The sequence below is a fragment of the Engystomops pustulosus genome, chromosome 7 (assembly GCF_040894005.1).
Source record: "Engystomops pustulosus chromosome 7, aEngPut4.maternal, whole genome shotgun sequence".
Lineage (NCBI taxonomy): Eukaryota > Metazoa > Chordata > Amphibia > Anura > Leptodactylidae > Engystomops > Engystomops pustulosus.
Window position 1 is genome coordinate 13,687,624 of NC_092417.1, and position 16,319 is coordinate 13,703,942.

General features: G+C 44.0%; 1 long non-coding RNA gene across 1 annotated transcript in view; it reads right to left on the reverse strand.

The window, feature by feature from the left end:
• LOC140069315 (uncharacterized) overlaps positions 1 to 16,319 on the reverse strand; it is a 98,862-nt gene that overhangs the window by 5,705 nt on the left and 76,838 nt on the right. The gene's annotated exons all lie outside the window — the stretch shown is intronic.

Genomic DNA, 16,319 nt, shown 5'->3' on the forward strand with positions numbered 1-16,319 from the left:
TGGGTCACAGGGATGGGATGTCTGCCGGCCAATGGAAAGATGGGGTGGTACCAAGTGTAACGTCCAGTCTGTCTATTGGTTAGTAGCCATCGCACCCGGATCTACCTGGTTTTCATTGGTTAGTGGAAAGACTGTTGGGTAGGACTGCACTGTCTGCCAGCCAATGAAAAGATGATGTGGATGTACTGCAGGCTTCTCATTGGTCAGTCCAGTTAACCCCCTCTAACCAGCCACCCGCCGACCAGAGGTTATACCCCTGACAGCGATACACATGGGCATCACATCGCCCGCACTACACCAGTGCCCACTACTTTTTCCAGATTTTGTTCAATCCTCTGAAATCCGGAGCAATTAATTCGCCAACCGCAGAATTATTCGGATGAAAGAAGTCGCCATATGATTTTAAAGAACAACTTTTTTGGATTTTTTTTTTTTTTTTTCATTGATTTTGTGTTTTTCTATGTTCTACTTTACAAAAATTTAATAAAAGGACTAAAACAAAAAAAAAAATCAAATGTGTAGGAAACTCCTGTATCCACTGCGTGCCAGGAAAAGGGCTTGTAGTGCCACTATGATACCAGCAGGGGGAAACATCACCTGATGTCTAAAGCCTTGTAGTACTGGCTGTGACCTCTAGATGTCGCTCCTCCTGTATATCTCTATGGAGAGTATTGTAGTACTGGCTGTGACCTCTAGGTGTCTCTCCTGTGTATCTCTATGGAGAGTATTGTAGTACTGGCTGTGACCTCTAGATGTCGCTCCTCCTGTATATCTCTATGGAGAGTATTGTAGTACTGGCTGTGACCTCTAGGTGTCTCTCCTGTGTATCTCTATGGAGAGTATTGTAGTACTGGCTGTGACCTCTAGGTGTCTCTCCTGTGTATCTCTATGGAGAGTATTGTAGTACTGGCTGTGACCTCTAGGTGTCTCTCCTGTGTATCTCTATGGAGAGTATTGTAGTACTGGCTGTGGCCTCTAGGTGTCGCTCCTCCTGTATATCTCTATGGAGAGTATTGTAGTACTGGCTGTGGCCTCTAGGTGTCGCTCCTCCTGTATATCTCTATGGAGAGTATTGTAGTACTGACTGTGACCTCTAGGTGTCGCTCCTCTTGTATATCTCTATGGAGAGTATTGTAGTACTGGCTGTGACCTCTAGGTGTCGCTCCTCTTGTATATCTCTATGGAGAGTATTGTACGGTCATGGCCATAAGTTCTGAGAATGATACAAATGGTAATTGTTACAAAGTCTCCTGCATCAGGTGTTATAATGGCAATTTGTATATACTCCAGAATGTTATAACGAGTGATCAGCTTATCAGCAATTCATTGCAAAGTCAATATTTGCCTAGAAAAATGAACTTTTTCCCCCAAAACACATATCAGCTTCATTGCAGGAGCCTTAGGTGGAGCAGCTGTCATGGTGTCAGTGATGTCTCCAGTAACACAGGTGCGGGGGGCTGGTGGGGACAGGGCTGGGGATCAATCTGACATGATTAAGTAAGAATCACACCCCTGGACACTTTACAAGGAGGCTGGTGCTTGGCATCATTGTTTATCCTCTGTTAACCATGGTTATCTCTAAAGAAACACGTGCAGTCATCATTGCACTGCACAAAACTGGCCTAACAGGATAGAGTATCGCAGCTAGAAAGATTGCACCTCAGTCACCAATCTATCGCATCATCAAGGAAGTCAAGGAGAGAGGCTCCATTGTTACCAAAAAGGCTCCAGGAAGCCCAAGAAGGACCAGCAGGCGCCCGGACCGTCTCTTACAAGTGTCTCAGCTTGGGGATGGGGCTCCCAGCATCGCAGTGCAGAGCTCAGGAATGGCAGCAGCAGGTGTGAGGCATCTGCACGCACTGTGACACTGCGGAGACTCCTGGAGCAAGGCCTGGTGTCCAGGAGGGCAGCAAAGAAGCCGCTTCTCTCCAGAAACCATCAGGGACAGACTGATATTCTGCAGGAGGTGCAGGGAGTGGACGCTGAGGACTGAGGGGGGGGGGTCATTTCTCTGATGAATCCCCTTTGTGATTGTTGGGAGAAGACAAGGTGAGCGATGCCCCCAGTCCTGTCTCCTGCACCTGTAAAGCCTCCGGCAGCCATTCATGTGTGTGTGTGTGTGTGTGTGTGTGTGTGGGGGGGGGGGGGGGGGGGCGGTTTCTCAGCCAAGGGAATCTGCTTAAAAACACCTCCATGAATAAAGAATGGGAGCAGAATGTCCTCCAAGAGCCGCTTCTCCCGACCCTCCAGGAGCAGATGGTGATGAACAATGCCTTCTCCAGCATGATGGAACTTCTGGTCAATTATCGAGAGACTGTTGGACAAACAAAAACCAACACATTGTGACAGAATGCAGCAGTGATTGTGCAGGAATGGACGGCGATCAGTCAGGATTTGGTGCAGGAGGTGAGTGAGAGCTGCCAGGGAGAATTGCAGAGGTCCTGGAGAAGAAGGAGAGGTCCTGCAGATACTGACTCGCTGCAGTAACTCCTCCCACCTGACAATAAAAGCTTCTGCTCCTCATAATATGATTGCACTTGTATCTCTGTATGTGATAAAAACACCTGACAAACCAAACACATCATGTGACAATAGATTTGTGTCATTCTCACAACTTATGGTCATGACTGTAGTACTGGCTGTGGCCTCTAGGTGTCGCTCCTCCTGTATATCTCTATGGAGAGTATTGTAGTACTGGCTGTGACCTCTAGGTGTGTCTCCTGTGTATCTCTATGGAGAGTATTGTAGTACTGGCTGTGACCTCTAGGTGTCTCTCCTGTATATCTCTATGGAGAGTATTGTAGTACTGGCTGTGACCTCTAGATGTCGCTCCTCCTGTATATCTCTATGGAGAGTATTGTAGTACTGGCTGTGACCTCTAGGTGTCTCTCCTGTGTATCTCTATGGAGAGTATTGTAGTACTGGCTGTGACCTCTAGATGTCGCTCCTCCTGTATATCTCTATGGAGAGTATTGTAGTACTGGCTGTGACCTCTAGGTGTCTCTCCTGTGTATCTCTATGGAGAGTATTGTAGTACTGGCTGTGACCTCTAGGTGTCTCTCCTGTGTATCTCTATGGAGAGTATTGTAGTACTGGCTGTGACCTCTAGGTGTCTCTCCTGTGTATCTCTATGGAGAGTATTGTAGTACTGGCTGTGACCTCTAGGTGTCTCTCCTGTGTATCTCTATGGAGAGTATTGTAGTACTGGCTGTGACCTCTAGGTGTCTCTCCTGTGTATCTCTATGGAGAGTATTGTAGTACTGGCTGTGGCCTCTAGGTGTCTCTCCTGTGTATCTCTATGGAGAGTATTGTAGTACTGGCTGTGGCCTCTAGGTGTCTCTCCTGTGTATCTCTATGGAGAGTATTGTAGTACTGGCTGTGGCCTCTAGGTGTCGCTGCTCCTGTAGATCTCTATGGAGAGTATTGTAGTACTGGCTGTGGCCTCTAGGTGTCGCTGCTCCTGTAGATCTCTATGGAGAGTATTGTAGTACTGGCTGTGGCCTCTAGGTGTCGCTCCTCCTATGTATTTCTTTGGGGGGGGGGGGGGGTGTTACCCACGTCTCTCCCCTCTTCCAGCTGTTTGGGTCTAACCCCGCGGAGGGTCACGTGACAGATGGGAGATGACAGCGGAGTTGCGCGATCCTCATCCTCCGGGGTTTAACCCCTGCACTACTGATAATAATGTAACATTGTGGAATTTTTTACATGTTATTTTTGTCAAATTTTTATGACTCTGGTGACCATTTACCTGCCCCAAACACTCTCACCCCTGGGAAAGCTGGGTGATGGAGCCCCCCCCCCCGCCTGTGGGCTGTGCACATCGGGGGATTGTGTAATGTCGTCCTGCGCTGATGAAACTCCACGTAATGTCACACGGCCCCAGGGACGTATCACCACAGAGGACTGTATCACACAGCAGAGGCTTAGATACTATACAATAATCTATCACTCATGTGTTATAAGGACCAGAGCAATAGGTAGGCACATACCTAGGGCGCCACCTGTTACCCAGATTTAGGAGGTTCCATCCCAGACCTCAAATCTACAAAGTAATCAGTGCACTACCTGCATCCTATGTATAACACAGGGGGCCCTGTCAACACTAAGGACTAAGGGGGGGCGCCACCGGGCGTCAATAAGGGCTGAGGGGGGGCGCCACCAGGCGTCAATAGAGGGGGGCCACCGGCATGCCGCGAAGGGGGCCGCCGTGCTACATTTAGGCAGCTACCTGTTGGACAGGGCGCAGTATCTTCTATGGGAGGCACCATAAGAAGAGGAGCTGCTGGGGGGGGGGGGGCATATTCGGTTGCTGTGCCACGAGGGGGTGCTTTCCTAAATTAAGGCTGGAATTTCTGTGCCATATTAAAGGTGAGGGTGTTGCTCTGCCACATTAAAGGGGTGTCTGTGCACTATGACAAGGCATTTGGTAAATATGAATAAATGAGGGGGGAGCTACTGTAGTATACACTATACATAGTATATTAAAGGGTCACCATATATTACCTGTATAGGCGGGGCGGGGGGCACATCATGGTCAGTTATAAGAGTTAAATCACTAAGGAGCGCAGTGAAGGACATAGTTGCAATCTAAGAGATATTACACTGTAACTTTGGTATTATTAGGGACGCGGTGTGGAGTTGTGCTCTAGAGGCCACCAAGGCAGCACATTCTTTAATGACCAGTGGACATGACTTTCTGTTCCCTGTGGAGAAGGATTGGCACCTGTGAGGAGTCCACCAGAAAGAAGAGGGGGAAGAACCCAGCTACAACCTAAGAGAGAGTCAGTGATGTCTGTGCCTGATGGCCGCCCTGGTGTGCAGTGTATTCATTGCTGCTCTATATATGTGTGTATATATATTCACTGCTGTTATATATCTGTGTGTCTGGTATCTTCACTGCTGTTATATATCTGTGTGTCTGGTATCTTCACTGCTGTTATATAACAGCAGTGCAGATACCAGACACACAGATATATAACAGCAGTGCAGATACCAGACACACAGATATATAACAGCAGTGCAGATACCAGACACACAGATATATAACAGCAGTGCAGATACCAGACACACAGATATATAACAGCAGTGCAGATACCAGACACACAGATATATACAAAATAAGACCTAGTGCATTGTTTTTCTGGCTAAGAAATATTAGTCCTCCCCTGACAATAGGACCCAGAGCCTGTGACACAGGTGAGGACTTCATGGGATAAATTCTCCGAGCAGCTGCCGGGATAAGAAGGGACATTGTAGGAAAGCGAGGTTACTGTACAGGAGAGATCGGGGCCAATAGTTTTAATAGAAATGGACTTACATGAAATTCTGGCAAAAAAAACTTGCCTTCGTATATGAATAGATATTTCTCCATACACCTACAAGATGCAGGTGCTGCCCCTCCGGATCAGGGACCGGCGCACTATGCGGCCTTGGACTTTATTTTCTTCTTATATATCCAATTCAAAGAAGCTTTATTGACAGGACCAAATACAAGTTAGAATAGTATGTACAAAATGTGGGATTGTGGGAGAAGAGGACATGGGGTGCGGGGGGACATGGGGTGCGCGGGACATGGGGTGCGGGGGGACATGGGGTGCGGGGGTTGTAGTAATTCTTATATGTGACAATATATGAATATATAAGAAATATATATGGTATATCACATGTCCTCAGTGTCCCTATGGCCCGGCAGTGACATATTGTGCTATGGCCATTGTGGTCTCCTCTCCCTCCGTCCAGGAGAAGATCTGAGAGTCTCCTGAAGTGAGTGTCCCTCACTGCTGAGTATTTGGAGCAGTGTAGCAGGAGTTGGACCTCCTGGCCCTGGTACTGTCTGTGCCGCCCGGACAGGTAGTGGTTGCGGGTCAGGATGTGGTGGTCTATGGGGTCTCTGTAGATCTTCTGGGATGTCTCTAGGGTGGTCCCCCAGTCACTGATATACAGTCAGTCTGTCTCTCTGATAGATATGAGATTTCTATCTACTCCCGGATCTCTCTGTTCTCCATCTTTTCAGATTCTCGGGTTTATTATTCAGAAATGAAAGGTGTTTGTGACTCCCATGACCTCTGACCCCGGCTGCCTGTGCAGTGGGGGAGGGGCGGAGGCGGAGGCGCAGGGAGAGGTGACAGCTGCCTCCAGCCCTAAGGGGCAAAAGATGCTGGAAAAATCTACATCGTGCCAAGGGAACACATGTCCTACACACACACACAGCACCCGGACACAGCACCCAGACACAGCACCCAGACACAGCAGAGACAGATCCGGGGTCACATCCTCCACCACCTACCTCTATATGTACACCTACCTCTATATCTACACCTACCTCTATATGTACACCTACCTATCACTGTCCACCTGTCGGCAAGTACAACACGGAGCAGATGCCTTCCTAACACCCAACTTCTTACAAATAATATAAAGGGCTCCCCCTCTTATTGTAACCCCAGGCGGTCCCCTACTTAAGGACACCCAACTTACAGACGGACCCCTCTGCCCACTGTGACCTCTGGTGACCTCTCTGGATGTTACTATAGTCCCAGGCTGCAATGATCAGCTGTAAGGTGTCTGTAATGAAGCTTTATGGATAATCCTTGGTCCCATTACAGCAAAAAAAAAAAATCTGTCTGGAGCTACAATTATAATAATAATATACAGTTCCGACTTACATACAAATTCAACTTAAATACATACCCAAGAAACCTATCTTGTACATAACCCAGGGACTGCCTGTACACATGACACATATGTTATATACATAGTATACCGTACAATGTGCACCACAATGGGGCAGATTTACTTACCCGGTCCATTCGCGATCCAGCGGCGCGTTCTCCGCGGTGGATTCGGGTCCGGCCGGGATTCACTAAGGTAGTTCCTCCGACGTCCACAAGGTGTCGCTGAAGAGCATCGGAACGCACTGGAGTTCACCCGCCTATACCTGGTGAAGGTAAGCGCGAGTCCAGTGACACTTTTTTTTAATAAAATGCGTCGTTTTTTCCAAAACCGTCGGGTTTTCGTTTGGCCACGCCCCCCCATTTCCGTCGCGTGCATGCCAGCGCCGATGCGTCACAATCCAGTCACGTGCGCCAAAATCCCGGGGCAATACAGGGAAAATCGGCGCAAATCGGAAATATTGGGGTAACACGTCGGGAAAACGCGAATCGGGCCCTTAGTAAATGACCCCCAATATTTATATAATGGTGCACATGCTCCATTCTTTAGTGTCAGGTTGGATGACGGGGCCCCCCTGACACTGCGGGCCCCATAGCGGCTGCTACTACTGTAGTTACGTCCCTGCCAGCAGAATTGATGTCTCCAGTGACTGTCCCGCTTGAGCAGGGACAGTGGTTGGGAGGTAAGTATATATTCTATTCATCTGTCCGATTAGATTGGACAAAACTTTATTATCCCCAAGGGGAAATTTTGCTTATCTTCCGTGATATTCACAAGATAAAACATATTTAAAAAAAAACACAAGTCATAAAATATGCACAGCACAACATAAAGAGCAGGATCAATCTCAGGATGCTATTCAATCATGTTCAAGTTCTACTACTCAGGGGGAAAGTACAGGGGTAGCAGCTGCTATGGGGCCCCCAGTATCAGGGGCCCCCGACATCTGACTTGACACTAAAGAATGGAGAATGTGCACCATTATATAGATATTGGGGGTCATTTACTAAGGGCTCCTTGGCCGCACTTTCATCGGGTTTTCGTGACTTTTTCCGTTTTGCACCGAATTCCACGTGCAATCGCACTGGCTTTCACGCGACAGAACTCGGGGGCGTGGCCAGCGGAAAACCAAACGGATTCGGAAAAACTATGGAATTTAAAAAACGAATTGTGTCGCAAGATCAAGCACTCACATGCACCGAGAAGAACCAGGTGAACTCCGGCGGACCTCAGTGCAGCAGCGACACATGCTGGATATCGGGTACACGACCTTAGTGAATCCCAGCAGACCCGAATCCTCGTCGGAGAACGTAAATGACCACCATTATGCTGCACATTGTACAGAATATTGGGGCAGATTTACTTACCTGGTCCGTCCGCGATCCAGCGGCGCGTTCACTGCGCTAGATTCGCGTCTGGCCGGGATTCATCAAGGTAGTTCCTCCGCCGTCCACCAGGTGGCGCTGCTGCGCTGAAAAGCATCTGAACGCACTCAAATTCACCGAGTCGGACCAAGTGAAGGTAAGCGCGTCCCAAGCGACACTTTTATTGTTTTAAATGGGGCGGTTTTTCCGAATCCGTCGGGTTTTCGCTCGGCCACGCCCCCCGATCTCCATCGCATGCATGCCTGCGCCGATGCGCCACAATCCGATCGCGTGCGCCAAAATCCCGGGGCAATACAGGAAAAATCGGCGAAAAATCGGAAATATTCGGGTAACACGTGGGGAAAACGCGAATCGGGCCCTTAGTAAATGACCCCCATTATGTATATAACATATATGTGATGTATATATGCGGTATATGAGTGTGTATCTGTGATGTGTGTGTATATATGAGTGTAATATGTTTATTAAGCAGGAAGGGGGCCCCATTCAGAAGTCTGCTATGGGGCCCGGCCTCTACTAGTTACGCCCCTGCTACCTGTAAACAAGCGTTTCCTAGCATTCAAGGTCTCAAATAGTGGATGATCTGAGTTATTAATAATTGCCTTGAATTTCATCAAAAACCTTTCTCTCGGCCGGGGCGTTGCTAGGGTGGTAGGGCCCCGATGCATGTTACACTTTCAGTAATGGCCCCTCCTGTACACCCCCCCCCCCATGTGGTTGTGCCAATACACACACATCCCCCCAGTAATGTCCCCATGTTCTCCCCCTTCCCTTAGCTCCTATCATGTTTCCCCCTCACCCCAGCTCGGTGCTTTCGTGATCATCACAGGTCCTGCAGCCTCCTGGTAGTAATATTCTCCGGGAGGCTGCAGGAGAAAGCAGTGTGCATGTCCTGAGGACACGGATCGTGATGAGAGTGGGGAGGACAAATGTCCCACAGACCTGAGGAGATCCGGGCGCGAGCCCCTGCTCTCGGTTATATCGCTTTTCTATCCACTCTGCTACAACTGAAGAGAAGAAGCACGAGGAGCTGCACGGAGCGGCGGAAGGTGAGTATGTACGTTTATTTTTTTTTTATCTACTCGTGTATAAGAAGAGGTCAGGTTTTTCTGCGGTATATACATTTCTATAAGCCCTGCCCTCTAGGATCACCCATTTAAAATTGCAGCGCCACACCTGTCTGTAGGTTGTAGCTGGTATTACAGGAATAAAGCTGAACTGCAACACCAGCCACAGCCTGTGGACAGAAGTGGCGCTGTTTCTGACAGACAGCACCTCAGCCAATCATATAAAAGGGATGGAGAGATTCCTGCTCTCCGATTGGTTAATCACTGACTACTCCTGGGAGATGGAGTAACCGTCAGTCTCTGCGGAGATGCTGCACACATTGTACTTTGATGGTGGGGGAGGACACATAGTACCCACCAAGTGGGTGCAGCGGTCAGTAATGGGCATCTGTACTGGAAGATGTAGCTGAACACAGCGCCAGCTCCAAATATATTTACAGGCAAAAAGATGAAGGGATCTTGAGGGAGCGAGACTTTCTCCATTTGCATCTAGCGGACCCCGAGCATCTTTCTAGATAATTAGTTTGTGTTTCCTGCCAAGGACGCGACGGGCAGCACAGGGGGCGCACACCATCCAAAACATGTACCAGGGATGAGGAGGGCGAGCAGGTCACATGGTGCATGGCAGACCACCATAGCCAGAGGTCTACAGACTGCACAGTACTACTTCTCCTGTATATATGCAGTGCACAGTACTACTTCTCCTGTATATATGCAGTGCACAGTACTACTTCTCCTGTATATATACACAGTGCACAGTACTACTTCTCCTGTATATATATACAGTGCACAGTACTACTTCTCCTGTATATATATATACAGTGCACAGTACTACTTCTCCTGTATATATATACAGTGCACAGTACTACTTCTCCTGTATATATGCAGTGCACAGTACTACTTCTCCTGTATATATACAGTGCACAGTACTACTTCTCCTGTATATATACAGTGCACAGTGCTACTTCTCCTGTATATATACAGTGCAAAGTACTACTTCTCCTGTATATATACAGTGCACAGTACTACTTCTCCTGTATATATACAGTGCAAAGTACTACTTCTCCTGTATATATATACAGTGCACAGTACTACTTCTCCTGTATATATACAGTGCACAGTACTACTTCTCCTGTATATATACAGTGCACAGTACTACTTCTCCTGTATACTCGGGCAGTGCACAGTACTACTTCTCCTGTATATATATACAGTGCACAGTACTACTTCTCCTGTATATATATACAGTGCACAGTACTACGTCTCCTGTATATATATATACAGTGCACAGTAATACTTCTCCTGTATATATACCGTGCACAGTACTACTTCTCATGTATATATGGGCAGTGCGCAGTACTACTTCTCCTGTATATATACAGTGCGCAGTACTACTTCTCCTGTATATATACAGTGCACAGTACTACTTCTCCTGTATATATACAGTGCACAGTACTACTTCTCCTGTATATATACAGTGCACAGTACTACTTCTCCTGTATATATATACAGTGCACAGTACTACTTCTCCTGTATATATATATATATATATATATATATATATATATATATATATACAGTGCACAGTACTACTTCTCCTGTATATATACAGTGCACAGTACTACTTCTCCTGTATATATACAGTGCACAGTACTACTTCTCCTGTATATATATACAGTGCACAGTACTACTTCTCCTGTATATATACAGTGCACAGTACTACTTCTCCTGTATATATATACAGTGCACAGTACTACTTCTCCTGTATATATATACAGTGCACAGTACTACTTCTCCTGTATATATATATACAGTGCACAGTACTACTTCTCCTGTATATATATACAGTGCACAGTACTACTTCTCCTATATATATACACTGCACAGTACTACTTCTCCTGTATATATATACAGTGCACAGTACTACGTCTCCTGTATATATACAGTGCACAGTACTACTTCTCCTGTATATATATACAGTGCACAGTACTACTTCTCCCGTATATATATACAGTGCACAGTACTACTTCTCCTGTATATATATACAGTGCACAGTACTACTTCTCCTGTATATATATATATATATATATATATATATATATATATATATATACAGTGCACAGTACTACTTCTCCTGTATATATACAGTGCACAGTACTACTTCTCCTGTATATATACAGTGCACAGTACTACTTCTCCTGTATATATATACAGTGCACAGTACTACTTCTCCTATATATATACACTGCACAGTACTACTTCTCCTGTATATATATACAGTGCACAGTACTACGTCTCCTGTATATATACAGTGCACAGTACTACTTCTCCTGTATATATATACAGTGCACAGTACTACTTCTCCCGTATATATATACAGTGCACAGTACTACTTCTCCTGTATATATATACAGTGCACAGTACTACTTCTCCTGTATATACGGGCAGTGCACAGTACTACTTCTCCTGTATATATACAGTGCACAGTACTACTTCTCCTGTATATATATATACAGTGCACAGTACTACTTCTCCTGTATATATATACAGTGCACAGTACTACTCCTCCTGTATATATACAGTGCACAGTACTACTTCTCCTGTATATATACAGTGCACAGTACTACTTCTCCTGTATATATATACAGTGCACAGTACTACTTCTCCTGTATATATGGACAGTGCACAGTACTACTTCTCCTGTATATATATACAGTGCACAGTACTACTTCTCCTGTATATATATACAGTGCACAGTACTACTTCTCCTGTATATATACAGTGCACAGTACTACTTCTCCTGTATATATATACACAGTGCACAGTACTACTTCTCCTGTATATATACAGTGCACAGTACTACTTCTCCTGTATATATATACAGTGCACAGTACTACTTCTCCTGTATATATACAGTGCACAGTACTACTTCTCCTGTATATATATACAGTGCACAGTACTACTTCTCCTGTATATATACAGTGCACAGTACTACTTCTCCTGTATATATACAGTGCACAGTACTACTTCTCCTGTATATATATACAGTGCACAGTACTACTTCTCCTGTATATATACAGTGCACAGTACTACTTCTCCTGTATACTCGGGCAGTGCACAGTACTACTTCTCCTGTATATATACAGTGCACAGTACTACTTCTCCTGTATATATATACAGTGCACAGTACTACTTCTCCTGTATATATACAGTGCACAGTACTACTTCTCCTGTATACTCGGGCAGTGCACAGTACTACTTCTCCTGTATATATATACAGTGCACAGTACTACTTCTCCTGTATATATATACAGTGCACAGTACTACGTCTCCTGTATATATATACAGTGCACAGTAATACTTCTCCTGTATATATACCGTGCACAGTACTACTTCTCATGTATATATGGGCAGTGCGCAGTACTACTTCTCCTGTATATATACAGTGCACAGTACTACTTCTCCTGTATATATACAGTGCACAGTACTACTTCTCCTGTATATATATACAGTGCACAGTACTACTTCTCCTGTATATATATATATATATATATATATACAGTGCACAGTACTACTTCTCCTGTATATATGGGCAGTGCACAGTACTACTTCTCCTGTATATATGGGCAGTGCACAGTACTACTTCTCCTGTATATATACAGTGCACAGTACTACTTCTCCTGCATATATATACAGTGCACAGTACTACTTCTCCTGTATATATGGGCAGTGCACAGTACTACTTCTCCTGTATATATATATACAGTGCACAGTACTACTTCTCCTGTATATATGGGCAGTGCACAGTACTACTTCTCCTGTATATATATATACAGTGCACAGTACTACTTCTCCTGCATATATATACAGTGCACAGTACTACTTCTCCTGTATATATGGGCAGTGCACAGTACTACTTCTCCTGTATATATATATACAGTGCACAGTACTACTTCTCCTGTATATATGGGCAGTGCACAGTACTACTTCTCCTGTATATATATAGTGCACAGTACTACTTCTCCTGTATATATACAGTGCACAGTACTACTTCTCCTGTATATATACAGTGCACAGTACTACTTCTCCTGTATATATACAGTGCAAAGTACTACTTCTCCTGTATATATATACAGTGCACAGTACTACTTCTCCTGTATATATATACAGTGCACAGTACTACTTCTCCTGTATATATATACAGTGCACAGTACTACTTCTCCTGTATATATACAGTGCACAGTACTACTTCTCCTGTATACTCGGGCAGTGCACAGTACTACTTCTCCTGTATATATATACAGTGCACAGTACTACTTCTCCTGTATATATATACAGTGCACAGTACTACGTCTCCTGTATATATATACAGTGCACAGTACTACTTCTCCTGTATATATACAGTGCACAGTACTACTTCTCCTGTATATATACAGTGCACAGTACTACTTCTCCTGTATATATACAGTGCACAGTACTACTTCTCCTGTATATATACCGTGCACAGTACTACTTCTCCTGTATATATGGGCAGTGCGCAGTACTACTTCTCCTGTATATATACAGTGCACAGTACTACTTCTCCTGTATATATACCGTGCACAGTACTACTTCTCATGTATATATGGGCAGTGCGCAGTACTACTTCTCCTGTATATATACAGTGCACAGTACTACTTCTCCTGTATATATATACAGTGCACAGTACTACTTCTCCTGTATATATACAGTGCACAGTACTACTTCTCCTGTATATATATATATACAGTGCACAGTACTACTTCTCCTGTATATATACAGTGCACAGTACTACTTCTCCTGTATATATACAGTGCACAGTACTACTTCTCCTGTATATATACACTGCACAGTACTACTTCTCCTGTATATATATACAGTGCACAGTACTACTTCTCCTGTATATATACAGTGCACAGTACTACTTCTCCTGTATATATACACTGCACAGTACTACTTCTCCTGTATATATATACAGTGCACAGTACTACTTCTCCTGTATATATATATATACAGTGCACAGTACTACTTCTCCTGTATATATATATATACAGTGCACAGTACTACTTCTCCTGTATATATATATATACAGTGCACAGTACTACTTCTCCTGTATATATACAGTGCACAGTACTACTTCTCCTGTATATATGGGCAGTGCACAGTACTACTTCTCCTGTATATATACAGTGCACAGTACTACTTCTCCTGTATATATACACTGCACAGTACTACTTCTCCTGTATATATATACAGTGCACAGTACTACTTCTCCTGTATATATACACTGCACAGTACTACTTCTCCTGTATATATATACACTGCACAGTACTACTTCTCTTGTGTATATATATATACAGTGCACAGTACTACTTCTCCTGTATATATATACAGTGCACAGTACTACTTCTCCTGTATATATATACAGTGCACAGTACTACTTCTCCTGTATATATATATATACAGTGCACAGTACTACTTCTCCTGTATATATACAGTGCACAGTACTACTTCTCCTGTATATATATTCAGTGCACAGTACTACTTCTCCTGTATATATATACAGTGCACAGTACTACTTCTCCTGTATACTCGGGCAGTGCACAGTACTACTTCTCCTGTATATATATACAGTGCACAGTACTACTTCTCCTGTATATATATTCAGTGCACAGAACTACTTCTCCTGTATATATATACAGTGCACAGTACTACTTCCCCTGTATATATATTCAGTGCACAGTACTACTTCTCCTGTATATATATACAGTGCACAGTACTACTTCTCCTGTATATATATGCAGTGCACAGTACTACTTCTCCTGTATATATGGGCAGCGCACAGTACTACTTCTCCTGTATATATATATACAGTGCACAGTACTACTTCTCCTGTATATATGGGCAGTGCACAGTACTACTTCTCCTGTATATATATATACAGTGCACAGTACTACTTCTCCTGCATATATATACAGTGCACAGTACTACTTCTCCTGTATATATGGGCAGTGCACAGTACTACTTCTCCTGTATATATATATACAGTGCACAGTACTACTTCTCCTGTATATATACAGTGCAAAGTACTACTTCTCCTGTATATATACAGTGCACAGTACTACTTCTCCTGTATATATACAGTGCACAGCACTACTTCTCCTGTATATATATACAGTGCACAGTACTACTTCTCCTGTATATATATACAGTGCACAGTACTACTTCTCCTGTATATATATACAGTGCACAGTACTACTTCTCCTGTATATATACAGTGCACAGTACTACTTCTCCTGTATACTCGGGCAGTGCACAGTACTACTTCTCCTGTATATATATACAGTGCACAGTACTACTTCTCCTGTATATATATACAGTGCACAGTACTACGTCTCCTGTATATATATACAGTGCACAGTACTACTTCTCCTGTATATATACCGTGCACAGTACTACTTCTCCTGTATATATATACAGTGCACAGTACTACTTCTCATGTATATATGGGCAGTGCGCAGTACTACTTCTCCTGTATATATACAGTGCACAGTACTACTTCTCCTGTATATATACAGTGCACAGTACTACTTCTCCTGTATATATATATACAGTGCACAGTACTACTTCTCCTGTATATATATACAGTGCACAGTACTACTTCTCCTGTATATATGGGCAGTGCACAGTACTACTTCTCCTGTATATATATACAGTGCACAGTACTACTTCTCCTGTATATATATACAGTGCACAGTACTACTTCTCCTGTATATATATATATATATATATATACAGTGCACAGTACTACTTCTCCTGTATATATACAGTGCACAGTACTACTTCTCCTGTATATATGGGCAGTGCACAGTACTACTTCTCCTGTATATATACAGTGCACAGTACTACTTCTCCTGTATATATACACTGCACAGTACTACTTCTCCTGTATATATATACAGTGCACAGTACTACTTCTCCTGTATATATATACACTGCACAGTACTACTTCTCCTGTATATATGGGCAGTGCACAGTACTACTTCTCCTGTATATATATACACTGCACAGTACTACTTCTCCTGTATATATATGCAGTGCACAGTACTACTTCTCCTGTATATATGGGCAGTGCACAGCACTACTTCTCCTGTATATATATATACAGTGCACAGTA